The sequence below is a fragment of the Solea solea genome, chromosome 2 (assembly GCF_958295425.1).
Source record: "Solea solea chromosome 2, fSolSol10.1, whole genome shotgun sequence".
NCBI classification, from domain to species: Eukaryota; Metazoa; Chordata; class Actinopteri; order Pleuronectiformes; family Soleidae; genus Solea; species Solea solea.
Window position 1 is genome coordinate 36,812,434 of NC_081135.1, and position 14,857 is coordinate 36,827,290.

Below are 14,857 nucleotides of genomic sequence, written 5' to 3' on the forward strand. Positions count from 1 at the left end.
AGCTTGGGGAAACACAGACGTCAGACGGTAGTGGGGCAACTGTTCAAAGCCACTTTTGGCGGCTTCTTGTCAATTTGTTGGTTGCCCTCTCACCTTCTACATTTCAAAGGGCTTCACTTGCTGTAAGACTTTAAATTACACAGTCTTGGCTGAGTCTTGCGGACAAATAAACATATATACAATAAACAATCTCATGTTAAGTAGTTGACTTTTCCCTCATATTTGTCCATGAAATATAGATAAACAGGTTGTTTTGCTATAGTTTTTACATTTGTACCTTCTATAGACTGGACAAGACAACATGTCTCCACTTCCTCAAGGTGAAAATAAAGAAAGATAATAAAAATCCCGATTTGAATACTGCCATCTTGCTCCAATGGCGTCCAATTAACTAAATTAATGAATTCACTTAATTAATAATTCGACCAACTAAAATGACACAAAAAAACTGTTTATTTGACAAAAAGGTTGTAATTTCTTCCATGTTTTGTTATACTTAATCGATAGTTGCTTGGTAACTCTAGTTGCCTTCACGGCCACTAGAAATATTAATCCTGCAATTGTTTTTAACTCCCACTTTAAATTTGTCCACAATGACTACCGCAGTTGATGTAACTGACCTCACAATTTAGTGAAAACAAAAGAGCATTGCGAAATGACTGATGATTTAATCACGGCTTACTTTATTCCTGTAATTAAGCTGCCATGGAAAAAGCACAATGATGTCCTGCCACACAAATAATTATAATTCACAAGGATTTCGTATAAACCAGTTGGTTATTTTCTCATATCGAGACTCCAGTAGTGTATTAATGCTAACTTTTAAAAATAAAAACAAGCTCTGTGTGTCTATAATTACGGACAAGTTGATTCTCGGCACATTTGTTTTTGTTTTGATAGTTAGTCTTTACTGTAATAAGCGTGTTTTGCTGACACAAGTGGTTTGAATTCCTGACTAACTGCAGCTCTGGGTTTCCCCCTTTCAGTCAGTTAAGACATAAATGGCCGCAACACATCATAAATAAGGCGGAAAAAAATGTCACAGGACCGACTTCCTGTGTAATTAAATCAACATGTTGTACTGTATGTGATGTGTGTGTTTGCCATATGTTCACTGACACACACTCACTCCTTGTCTGTCTACTGTATTTTGTGAGCACAAACACACTTTTGACGTCTGAGTGCAAAACTTTTTCATTTGTCTGAGGATTCATGTCAGACTTTTGATGGAGAGACTGTTTGTGTGACGTTTAGATTGAGACATCAGGAGTGAAAAAGTGGGTTTTTACTAAAAATATATATATTGTTTTGGAAATGTGAGTTTGATTTAAGTCAACGTCAATTAATACAGTCCATTGATTTACCAAAAATGTCTTAAAATTAAGAATGATTGATACAAATATTGTTATTATTCTATGTAATAAAAAATGTTGTACTTACTGCCACATTGTACAAATATTATAACCTGGTTTTCGGTTATTAGTTCAGATTTGAACTAAATGTAATCATGTTTTGTGGGTTATGTCTATTATATTTACTTTTCTAATAATTATAGCTTATAGGTGTAGCTAAACGCTATAATTATACAGCTGTTTATATCTCCATCAATATTTTATTTAAAAATGTTCATTGCTAATATGTTTGAAACTAAACTGATTAGCTAGTTAGCTAACCTACTAATCAAATGGATTAACTGACTAACCAACTTACTAACAAACCAAATAGCTATTTATCTAGTGAGCTAGCTTTAATTGCTGATTTTCAAGTATCACATTGAACTTTATAGAAAACAACAAAAACCACTGAGGGACATTTTTGACCATGGTAACTGTCTTCTTCATTGTCTCTTTTGACTTAAACAACTGGAGTATAAAGTGCTATATGTAGCATGCAGTGCTATATGTAGCATGCATAAAGTGCTATATGTAGCATGCATGGCGCCTACGGTTCACATGGACCCAGACTGGTTACTGTCTAGCTAGCTAACCTACTAACCAACTAACCAGCAAATAACCAATTGTTTAACTGACTAACCAACCAACCAACTAACAAACCATCTAACTTACAATATAACTGTTTATTTAGCTAGCTAGCCAGGGAGTTTTTGTTGGTTATTTTATTATATTTAAGTAAAACAACCAAAATTGATATCACACAGAGCCTAACTGACGTCTACAAACTAAAGAATATAGAAAGTATGAGCACCATCTTATATCTTTACAAACTAAACTAAATCACAACTGCTGAAACAAACAGGACAAAACATCCGCGTGAGACACACAAAGAAAGTAATGTGGGAATACAGAGCTGCGGTCATGTTCTGCTCTCGTTTCATCCACCGTCATTGTCTGGAAGGTGATCACAATAATAGTCTTGTAATTAGCTCTAAGTGGATTAGGTGCCAGGGAGGGCAGAGAAGTTCTGGCCGTCCAAACACAACCTGTTGCCCGGGCTGTGACTGAGTGTGAGGTCTCAATCTAGACAACAGATTGTGTTATGGCTGCTCGTATTATGCACACCCCAGTCACTCCTCAGTATAAAACATATTTTACTGCCCACAGTCCTTTGAATACCCAATAATAATTAAAAATAAATCACACACTCGTGACCACAAATCTTTACTCCTAGTCCAGTATCTATAGCAACTACTGTGTAAAAGAAGTTATTAAAAGAGTTATTAACAGTTATTATAACAGTTTCCAGCTCATAGGACTTGGGTTAGAAAGAGGGAAGACAAACTGTCCAAGTGCTTGAAACAACTGTGTTATGCAGCGTGAACGTCGGAGTCATCCTCACTTTAAAATCTACTCTCCAGCGGCTCTTCAGTCATGGTTGTAAATTTAACTTTGCATTCCTGCGTGGAGCAGGTGTGAGGGATTAGCCGAGGGAAGCCTCTCGCAAAGCGTACACGTTGTGAGACGTCTGAACTGTTTCACATACAGATTGTTTTACACACTCCTTGTGTGTGAAGTGCACACAATACCGCGCACATAAATTACACTGCGGCACCTTTACACATGTAGACTTTCAGAAGACATTTGCAGATATTGATTGATTCTGGGCAGCGGCGCGATCACGTTGTAATGTGGGGAACAAAATGTACTGTACGTCAATATCGGCAATTTTACAAGTGATAAAAAACAGAAATGGTCAGAAAAATGTGTCATTTGATAAGCGTTCCCACGTTTCCTTGAAATCCTTTGTGATTTTGAAAAAAAAAAAAATCACAAAGGATTTCAAGTTTTTAAAAATTGCCCAGAATAGACATTAAAAGTGCTTGAATTTTGTGCAAGAAAGAAGTGAAGTTGATATTCAGGTGAATGCCTCCCTTGTTTGTGAGGACGCCACCTATTGTTTCATGCCCTGCTTTGCTTGATGTACGTAGAACAAACGTTGAGTCATTATTACTAATGGTGTTGTGGACACTGTCCACTGTCTCTCTCTCTCTCTGCGCCATTGACGTAAGATTCCATGCAGAACAATGAGCGAGTAAAGCTAAGCAAGAGAGAGGAAAGGATGACGTTCCAAGATCTCTGTCTCACCAAAGAAAATGACAAAGACTGACTTTGACCAAGATCCCAAGGACAACCACTTACCAGATGCAGAGCGTGCTGCAAATCAATAAAAGTGGACGCCTTTATAGACGAAGACGCTCTTGCAAGTTCACATTCAAGTCCTTGAATTTAAAGGCAGTTTCTGTGCAGCTTGAAAGCACAACAACAACAACAACAACAACAACAACAACAAGCAAGCAGACACCTCCAAGCATGGGTGGCAACAGCTGAAATAGCATTAGGTTTATCAGTGGAGACACTAATAAATACATTATTGATATGTTTTACTATTTATTTCCAGAACCTCGTCGTACAGAAAATCAAAGTACGTAACGTGTGACACAAAAATGGACGCCGTGTCAGCCTGAGCTCCCCATCAGTGTCTCAAAGTAAAGCTTTCAGAGGAGCTTGTGTCCGAGCTCCCCGTCACTGCCCTGCAATACGAACCAATGGCATAGACACAGTGTGGCACAGTTACAGGTGTCGGTAGATGAGCTTTCACTCAAGATTAACCGCCCTCTCTTGCAATATGGCCAATGTAGAGTCATACACGATGATCCCACTTTATTAAAACAAAAATAATGACTCTATTCAGGAGTATGATTGTGTTTTTTTTTTAAATTTAAGGAAAGATAACTTGTTTTGGAGCGGCAACTGCAAAAGCCTGATCCCCGCGGAGCTTTAGTCTTGTTTCTGAGACAACCAGGAGCAGCTGATGAGACCACTGAGGGATTTAAAAGTGAATAAAATGATTTTAGAATTTGATTCTGCAACACAAAGGGAGTCCATGGCTCACAGTTGTGTGTTCCAATACAAATCTGGACCAAGCGTGAAAAAGAAGCCTCACTAACCCCCCCAAAAAAAATAAAGACAAACATTCTGAAGGAGTACGTAAGGACACACATGCACGACTTCCTCTGAATGATCTCTCTTTCTCTGTAAGCTACTGTACTTTAACTAAACACAGAAGCCGCTCAAACATCCGCAGCCTGCTTTTGTCTTCCAGCTGTGCATTTCTGGGACTTAAAAGTGGGATTGTCGGCGTTCAAGCAGTTGGCCAGTGTGTGTGTGTGTGTGTGTGTTTTCTGACACACACACACACAGGTTTCCACGCACTTGCTGCACATGTGCGGCGGCCACTCCAGATTCCACACGGGGAGGGGGGGGGGGAGAAAAAGAAGAGAGGACCCTACGGTTTCCTGTTTTCCCCTTCCCCAGCGCACTTCGGCAAAGTGTGAACCCAGCCAGGGCCGCACAACGAGCTGGCGCGGGTGCGATTCAGCGTTACCGGGACCCGCGATAGAATGCTGTTTTATCAGCGCAATAATTCCGACACTCGTGGTGGAAATGTCACCGTGAAATTTCAGCGAATCTGTCCCTGGCCTCTGCCCAGGTGAGGTCCATGAGAGAGCGAGAGGGAGCGCAGCTGCCGCACTCTAACTCGCATTCAGACACGCACCAGCAGGCATGTATGGCCCCCATAGATAGATTGATGGTGGTGGTGGTGGTGGAGGGGAAACCTGAAAACAGGCCAGCTTTAACACACTGGACATGCTCTCAAGCTCACAGTCATAGTAACATTTTATGTGACAAGCATTATAAAGGTGATTTATCGGACGCATATGTATCGGAGGAATATTCTCGGGCGAGAGTATTAGGTCTGCATTTTTTCATAAACCCGCCCGTTTCTTCACGCCGTCGGAACGTACACCGCAAAACAAACTTCCTATGTGGAAATAACGAGCGTGGCGAATGTGAGGAGGACTGCGAGTGTCCTCGGAGAGGCTGACAAGGACAGAGCTGCTACTGGAAGCACACACTAAATGTGCATTGTTGTTTTTATGGGATGGCCCGTTATGTATGGCACTGACCTCCCGGCGCGTTCTCCTTTGTTCTCGTTGGTTTGGGAGCTGACCCGGATCAGAGAGTCTGCAAATATAGTTCAGAGCTTTGATGTGAAATGGCTGCAGAACCAGGGGAGTGGAGATTATGGCGCGTGGGGGACAGTTCAGAGAGCTGGAGTGGTAAATTACGGCCGAGCTTGACTTCTGTGCCATTATGAACTTTCTGACATTTCTTTTGTCGGGTCATGAAAAGAAAAATAGCTACGTCAGACATTCAGGCATGAGGACATCAGTGTCATTGCAGACTCAACTAAATTTAATGACTCTTTAGACCTGAATCTTTCCACCAGTTCGTCAGAATTGAAGAAGCCTCTTGGACGGTCAAACGTCCTCAAACTGTACTCAAGGAAGTCCAGTCACCTTCAGCTACCTACAGAAGAAAGGTTTAACGACTTTTCAGTTCCCTCGAGCCACTTTCTTTTAAAAAGTGATGACTTTCTGGCCAAAACCTGAGCTACTTTCCAAAGAGTGAAAGTCACAAGTTCTACCACATGAGTAAGCTGCATGTGACCCTAGAGAGAGAGAGAGGGACTGTGAAGCCTCACAATCACTGACCATTAGTAGACCGATCCGAATCTGTTCATCATTCAAGTAAAGAAGTGTTTGTGAAGATACATCTGTGATAAAGAAAAGTAAGGAATTTAAATTCTGTAGTTTCTACTCTTGTTTTGCTCCAAATAGACAATGAAGAAGACCGTTACCATGGACAAAAATGTCACCCAGTGACTTGGAAAAACAAAAGCTAGCTAGCTAACTAGATAAAGCGTTATTTTGTAAGTTAGATGGTTAGTAACTTGGTTAATCAGTTAATCCATTGGTTATTTACTTGACTTTAACTTCGAGTTAGCTAAAGGAATATAATCAAATTGATGTCACAATATGAAAACTTCTGCTTCAACTATACTCGCCACGACTCAATGAATAAGGGTTCAATCTCCTGCTCTGTTCCCTTCAAAATATCCAGACCTAATCTTCCGTATTACGTATCTAATAAAAACTCAGCTTTAGTCGATATCACATCAGTTTTCAGTTTCAAAAGTCTTTTGAGCAACAACATGAACCGTCAGAAGAGTTCTGGTGGAAAAGGACTTCAGAGGGTTTTGGTCATAAATCACATAAAAAAAAAAAAACATTTAACGTTTGAAACTGATGTTTATTATTAACTTAAGAAGCTGCAATATGTAATTTATAACCTTTTACACGTCTTACTGCCATAAACCAGTTGATTCATATATACACACGATATCAAACGCTTGTGATAAATAAATAGTTTTTTTTTGCCGACAGTTTAACCAGGAACTTTACGATATAAAACTATGAATAAACACCAAGTCTACAGAATTTAGACTAAGAAGATAAACATTAATTATTAAAAGTAAATAACATATTTTATTCATTATGATAATTATGATCTATATAAATATTGTAATTTCCTGCGTCGTTTATTCCAGAAAATAAAAGTTGAAATCTAATATCTAATACAATGAGCTTCTAGTCTGGACAAGAGGGGGCGGGTCTAAGTAAAAGTGCTTATTTTGATATGGAATGTAATTGTATACTTCAAAATAAAAACATATTTAAATCTCAAATTAAGTTAACAATAACTGTAATAAAAACACCAAACAAGCTCATATATGTAATTTAATGTTGAATTTAAGACATTACATTTAATGTTTTATTTTTACTATTATGACAATATTGGTAGCAAATATATTAAGTATTATATTCTGTCTATAGCCTCACACACATTGTGTTTAAAGGAAGAGGAAGTTGCAGGTCAGGATTTCATTATAACGCGATTAAGTTATTAAGTAGCGGGCCGCATCTAATCGATTGGGGGGGCTGCATGTGGCCCGCGAGCCACTTGTTTGACATCTCTGATCTAATAGATTAATTCCTATTTCTTTTCTGCCTTTATAACGTCAAAGCACTGACTGTACTCCTCATTGTACCATTTTTGGGAGCCATAAAATTGCAAATTTTTTTCCCCAGAGTGAAAGAAAACTCAAAACACCACCAACTCTTTTACGTGTATTCAACCAATACACAACTTTTGGAGAACAAAAGGGCATTTTGGGGCATTTATGGCAGCGTTACAGCGCCACATACAGGGCTAACACATATGCTACAGTGTTGGGAGGAAAAAATTTACAACAAATAAAAGGAAAACGTTTCCGTGCGTATAAGGTGTCAAAGCAGAATATCTCAGGACAGGTATGAGAAATCCACATGGTTCACTCTTTAACAATCCACAGCTGTACCTGCTCACACTAACGAGCCGCTCCATGTGGAGTATAATTTGACAGAGAACAGTTTGTGGTACAAATAGTAGATGTCACTTTGAAGAGGTCGTAAAAAAAGAAAAGAAAAGAAAAGCGGAGCTCTGTGCTGATTTTATTGGCACCGGTTCGACAGAGTCAGGTGAAGTCGGAGGGCAGAAAATAAGCTGCTGTTCCTAATTTTCTGCACTGATTTGTCTGTCTCAGCCGTTCACACTGGCCTCATGTCAAACTCCACCGAGCCAGTTTTACTCTCTGTTACCAGATCCACCTGCTCACCTGTTTCCCATTTCCAATCACTGGGATTTCCCCGCCTACCCACACACCTGTTACTCATTTCCTCCCTCCATCAACTCTCCACACTTAAAAAAAAGAAAAGGGTTGACAAACTGAAAAGCAATATTTAAAGTGGTAACGTCCAAATCAATTAGTTCAAAGTAAAATATGAAACTTTTGTTGTTTAATTTTGTCTTTTTTGCAGTAATAAGATTACATTTTTTTGGTTAGTTGATGTGGTTTCGGTGGCTTTTGGAGGCTTTTATTCTGTAAATAACCGGATGCTTTCAACAGGACGTTGTATCGGTGTTTGAATTCTGCTGAATTGAAGAGTTCTGTTCCGTCATCGGTGAAAACTGATGGTAATGGTGTGGGTTAGTACAAGACTTGCTGTGCAACATTAGCTGTAATGATGGACAATGTGCTCATCAGATGAGGCTGGGGGACCGTCAAAACTTAGACCTGAGCCAGACCTTGGATTAGCTGTACCTATTTGTTACCTTCTCAGCTGATGTTAGGCCTGGTCTAACATCTGGTACTCCATCCCTACTAATAGTTGGTCATCTCGACGAACCTTTGGCCTTCACAAACAACAAACTAAACCTAAATTTAAACTAATTTCAGCCCAAAAAAGTTAACATCGATATACGGATAATGATTAGGCCGCGCCTTCAATCCCAAATGTGTCATTGTCCTTTGATTTCAGTTCATTTTTTTCCACTCAACAAAGTAATAATTAATAAACGGTATATTAGAAATGACTTTCAGTGTGGAAAAATGAGGCTTAAAAGGTAGGATGGAAGTAGTAGTTAGACACCAGGAGGCGACTCCACTGGTTGCTAAAATAACTTAATGGTGGTCTATGGTAAAACGAGATTGTACTTCTTATATCAGTAATGGTCTCAATCAGCTCTAATTTAGTAAATTATTTTCACATTCAAATATAAATAGATGATAAAACATGACACGTATGTGATTGACAGCTAGTTCCACCCCATAAGGGCACTGGTCAAATCACAAATCTTGAGGCCTCACAACCAGTGGAGTACATCATTCTCCATAGACCGTCTACGCTTTAAAGCTCCAGTGTGTAACTTCCATTGCCAAAACACTGCTAGCGTTGCTAGCCCCAGCCCCCGCGCAGTCAATGAGCAGAGCAGTGAATCAAAGGTTATGATCTGAAACTCAGTAAAACACGAGAGCGAGGAAGAGAGCGAGGAAGAGAGCGAGGCTGTTGGCTCGAGTCAGGAGGAAACTTTTCGTGGGCGTTTCTTGGCGTTCCCAGCAGATGAGTCTGCAGAACTTTCTGAAAGGACGACTCGAGGTAGAGTTCAGAAACTGTGCCCGAGCCCTAACCGAGACCAACCCAGCCCAGGTGTTTAAGGTCTGGATTCACTGATGCTCGTAAAAATCCCTTCACATACATACACTTGTCCTGTCTCTAATACTGTTAGGGACAGTCTGGCTTTCTCCAAATATTGGTGGGGACTTGTCCCCATTGTCCATATACAAACCTAAGCTCTTGGTTATAATTAAGAACATAATTAAGAACATTTTTTTTGGGAGGGGGTTTTGGGGCTAAACTCCAAGTCCATGTTCCAATTGTTCTCTTTCAACAGTCTTCTCTCAGGTTTCAGAGAACTGGGGTTAACTCCTTCCCCTAAAGTTCAATGCTGACTTTGCTGCCTTCACTCCGTCAATCATGACGTAAAACGCATCACTCTGTGTCTCCACAGACACAAATACGACATGAAAAACACACGTGTGGAGCCTTCATCGACACTGTGTGTGTGTGTGTGTGTATAACAAACATTTCTATTAACGTTTTATATATAACGTTTACATTCACAGTGACACCTCACCTTTACCACCGCGCTTCCTCCTCACACTCCGTTTCTCACACTCTGACATCAACCCCTCGGCGGGAGTCTCCATATCCAGGTCACCTGCCCAGTCAGTCACTCTATCCGCCGGGCCTCTAAAGACCTGACTGCAGAACTCCAGCACATGGACCGGACTTCTCTCATTTAAACACAGGGGGGGGGCGGTCACAGCGGGGAGTCTCTGTACACAGCAGGTCCTACACCCTGGGACTGCCTATAGGTCGAGTCTGTCTCCATGCGGGCCGGAGGGTTTTTATCAGAACCACCTGCCTGTGGGAGTCAACCGTATCTCCAAGATCTCTTTTCCCTCCTGAGGAAGAAGAAAAATCATTTGGACTATTTCCTGTTGACCTGCATGCCATCACTTTTTCAAAACTGTGGGAATATTGCAGTGAGTTTTTCTCCCCCTTCTCGTGTGTGGGTTTAATACATCAGCATGATTTAAAAGCAAAGCCCTTTCTTTTTTGCCAGGTTTTTGTTCTTGAATCTATTTTCGGTTGTTAAAGTTTTTGGTTTTCCCGTTGGGGATTGGTGTTCAGTTTAAGTTTGAGTTTGGGATTAAGATAAAGGGACGTCACGGGGAACAGATTGAGGTTTTGGCGTGCGCAGGGTGGAATTATGGTCACGTGTGAAGGAATTAATGTTGACAAGCACTAAGCACACCAGTGGCTGTGTCATTGCAAACACATGCGCAGAGTTCCTGTTTCTGGTCCTGTGTCAGAAGTCTCAAACGTTACGTTTAAATTTTAATTTGAAAATTAATGCTGAGCCGGCCCTCGCAATGACCCCGCCCTGCACTGACCCCGCCCTCGCACTCCCACATCAAAGGCTCTGGACAATGTCCATCTCAAATAATCTTCAATGGAGGAAAATAAAGTGAAATATTTAAAAAAAAAATATATAAAATATGAGCAGCAGTAAAAAAAAAAAAAAAACTGAACATAATAAACAACATTGCTTGAGCTTCATGAATATTTCATGCATGTTTGAGTCACAGCAAGATTCAATCATTTGGGTTAGAAGAGGAAAAGTAAGACGATTTGTAGAAGGAGTTAGCGACCCAACAAGGAGCACCAGAAGAAGCAGAAATAATAAAGAACTGTAACATATACAAACAACGAAATTCAAAAAGCAAAAGGTAAACAAGTTAGACAAGGACACGGTTTCCACGGTTTTCCATTACTATCGTACCTCGTGATCACAGCACGGCTGCTCGAAACTGCCCTCACACCCAGCTCTCTCTGCATCCACTCGTCAGCCTCGTTGTACGACTCTTGCGTTTTTTGTTAAATCCTCGTCTTAATAAAAAAAACAGGTACGAGGTTCTATCACTGAAGCAAAAGCAAAAAAAAAAACTACGTAGAGTCGAGTCATGAAAAAGGAAAAGCGGCACAAGAAAAAGCGCAAAGCAAACAAAGATAATCTGGCAGGGACATGTGGGTGAGTACTGGAGTATATATGCACAGGTTGACCCGGTGAAAACAGCAGGGGTGGGGGGAAAGTGGGCGTGGTCAGGTAAATGGCGGGAAACCAAGACCAGGAAGCTGTTGAGCGCAAAACAAGGCGATAACAACAGCACTTTACACGGTCATTTGCACAAACAGTGCTAAAAAAAACAGAGGTTTTGTATGTGTTGGTGTCTCAAACCTCAAAAGACAAAAATCCAACATGTGTCCATATCAGACTCATCTTGAATTTAAGTATTAATATCAAATCTACATATGTATCATATACAGAGACTGTGATTGAATGAGAATGTGTGTATTACTGTTGTTACGTTTTTCTAGAATTGAAAAAACATCAGTTGTTTTAATTTACTTAAAAAAAATAATAATTTTACCTTATTTTATGGGATTAAATCTTATGTTGTTAATGTGAACTATAATCACTGCTATCATTAAATATACTAGGTCAAATTTTTATAATTTTTCCATCACAATATTTGTTAAAAATCACTCATTCATTAAACATGACCTTCATCGCTATTACATAAAAATTAAATTGTGACATCAAATGCATTTTTGCAGGAAAAGTGTGATTCTAACATAATGAAGTATTAAAAATGTATTTTTCTCTATGTAATAAACACATTATGAAGAAATTCTCATTATATCTGGATCACAGCATCACTGAACCTTGATGACTCAGGTGTTATTATTCTGCCTTTAATAAAAGAAAGACGCTTGAGAACTGACTCATTGTTTTCATTTTAAACCGATTTGTCTAAACAAAGCAGATCAGTGTTTGGCAGTAATTATCTCGGTTATCCCAAAATTAAATTGTTGTCAGTCGCTGATCACGAGAGCGAGAGAGAGACTCTTTCAAGTTTCCCCTCAGACCTAATTTTCCTTTATTGTGACGGTTTATGACTCGGGGAGTTTTGATATGTGTGGATGTTTGGGAATGCAGCACAAAGTCAGATGAAGTCATTAACTCACTCGCCCAGATCCGTTCTTCTGTGACTGTAAAAACATTGGCCACATCACCAGAGTGGGTATGTTTCTCTCTTCTTCTTCTTCTTCTTTTTTTTTCTTCTTCTTCTTTTTTTTTTTTTTTTCTTAGCTTGACATCTGTATCATGACTTTATCAGTCCTGAAATAGTTTCAAGATGTTCCCTGAAAGGAGACGAGAAAAGAGAGCGGGGTTGAGAACGCAGCAGCAGCAGCAGCAGAAGCAGCAGCAGCAGCAGCAGCGGCGTGAGGCGTCTGAAGGTATGTGAACGTTCTCGGTGAGAGAGAGCGGTGATTTAGTGCCTCAACAGGCTACACATGTCAGACGCACTGTAACACCTCGGAAAAGTGGGTCCACGTCTCCTGTCGGCCGTGATTTACGGGCGAGGACGAGTCACGGCCGAGGGATCTGCAGCACAACAGAGGAATAAACACAAGAGGGCAATAGTTTACCAGGAATTTCTGATTGCAGGCATTTCATGATACGGGCCGTATCAAAACCAGACTCTCACATTCAGGGAGTTTGGAGTAATGTTCTCGCTCTCCTCTCCTCTCCTCTCTCTCCTCTTCCTCCCTCTCTCTTGCATGTGGTCACTTCTTCTTCCCCCCCCCCCCCCACACACACACACTCCTACGAGCTGGACTTGCATCAGTTCTCCAGAGAAGGATTCTGAGTCTGTTAAAAATGTCTGAAATGTGTTTGGAGAGAAACATCAATGGCTGACATTGGGAGGGAGGTGGTGGGGGGGGGGATTATGGGATACCCTCCAGTCAGCGAGCTGTCACTCAAAATAGGCCCAAAGCGACAGACGAGGCACCGGATCCCTCTCATCTCCGTCGGAGGATCTCATTAAAATACCCGATGGCGTATTCTCGCATTGTTGCAGTTTCATGTTTTACGGCGAGCTCTCGCCGCACTCTGCCATTAATCAGCCGACGGGGATTGTTTGCATATTTGGTTTCTAATGAAAGATGCCACGATGAAAGCCAAGCCCCGGCCATTCTTTTCCACTTAAGGACGTGATGGACGCTTTATGGTATAAAAACGGACCTGATGTGCATTATGTCATGCGCCGCGGCTCCATGTGTGCGCGGCCTCCTCTTCACAAACACACACACGTCCTAATTTAACAGGCAGTGGAGTAGATTTGCGGCGGGGACGGGGTCGGAGGTCAGAGTGGTGATTTTTGGATCCTACTGGGGGCAAGAGAGAGAGACAGAGACAAATAATGTGAATAATTGTTGGAAATAATGTCCAGATCCGTGCAGCGAAGCCAAATTATGAAATCATGCGCTTCTCTCTCCCCGCTCATTATTTGGCGTCATGCTTGGAAAAACAGGTGTTTCCAATACCGGGGTCGTTGTCTCCACGGTTTCTTATGATGGTTCAGATATGATATTTCATGGCTGGACTCGTACACATGATAGGAAGTGATTGGGAGGGCGAGCGGTTGGGGAGACATGCGTGTAATGGATGCTGATTGGCTCCGGCTAAATCCCCCTGTGTGTGCCTGCGTAACAAGAAAGCTGCAGGAATCGTCGGCGAGCGCGGCATGTTCTCCCTTTCCCTTTGAGCTCCCAGTGATTACGAGGGGATTTCTCCATCCCTTTAAACAGGTGCCATATTTGTGCGCATGGAGCACAACAGCAGCGCCGCTGGCACACGAGCCCTCGCCTCGGCGCTCTCGTAATAAACAGAACCAGCGGGAGAGAGAAATCGTCTTTTTTGGGTCTTTTTCTCTCTCCGTTTGGTTTATGATGGACAGATTGCGTCAGCGTTTGAAGCCCGCGCCTGTGATGTGGACGAGAGCAGATGTGTGAGTTTTATAAGCAGAGAAAAGCTCTGGTGTGATTAATAATGGTGTCAGTGGTTGGTACTGGAGCCCAGAGGCTGTGACTGACTGGTTCAGTTGACTCCCACCATTATAATCTCAAAAAACTCAAATGTGTTGAAAGTCTAACTCTTTTTCTTTCTTTTTTTTTCCAGCCATTTCCAAAAAAAGTTAATTAGCAAATAGCTGTGAAAAATAAAACATCATGTGTGTAAAAACACCATCATTCTGTTGATTACTTACTATAAATGCTGTCATTTCATTTGCAAATGTGCTCCAAATTGTTTTATACGAGCGCCTCGTGTCCCCCCCCGTCCCCCGTCCCCCGCCCCTGGAGTTGTGGGACAAAATTCTTCATGGTGAATTTCATTCAAATTCATTTTTTTTTTTCTCTCGTGAAGTGTTTTTTGCGGAGAATTTTGTCTCAAATATGAGACTCGGGTGGACATTTCTACTGCCCGTGACGATTAACACCAAACAAAACCAACATGTTGGCGCGCGTTGGCGAGTGTGCAGATGTGTGCGATTCTCCGCGCGGCGTAAATGTCATCACGAGCCGTGTCTGCGATACATGTGGAACATATGCAGAGCACCGACGTTGACATTATCGGGACATGTCGTTACAACACTACACTTTCCCCGCGTGGTCGGTGGTGCACTCCAAAGTTTGGTCGAAAGA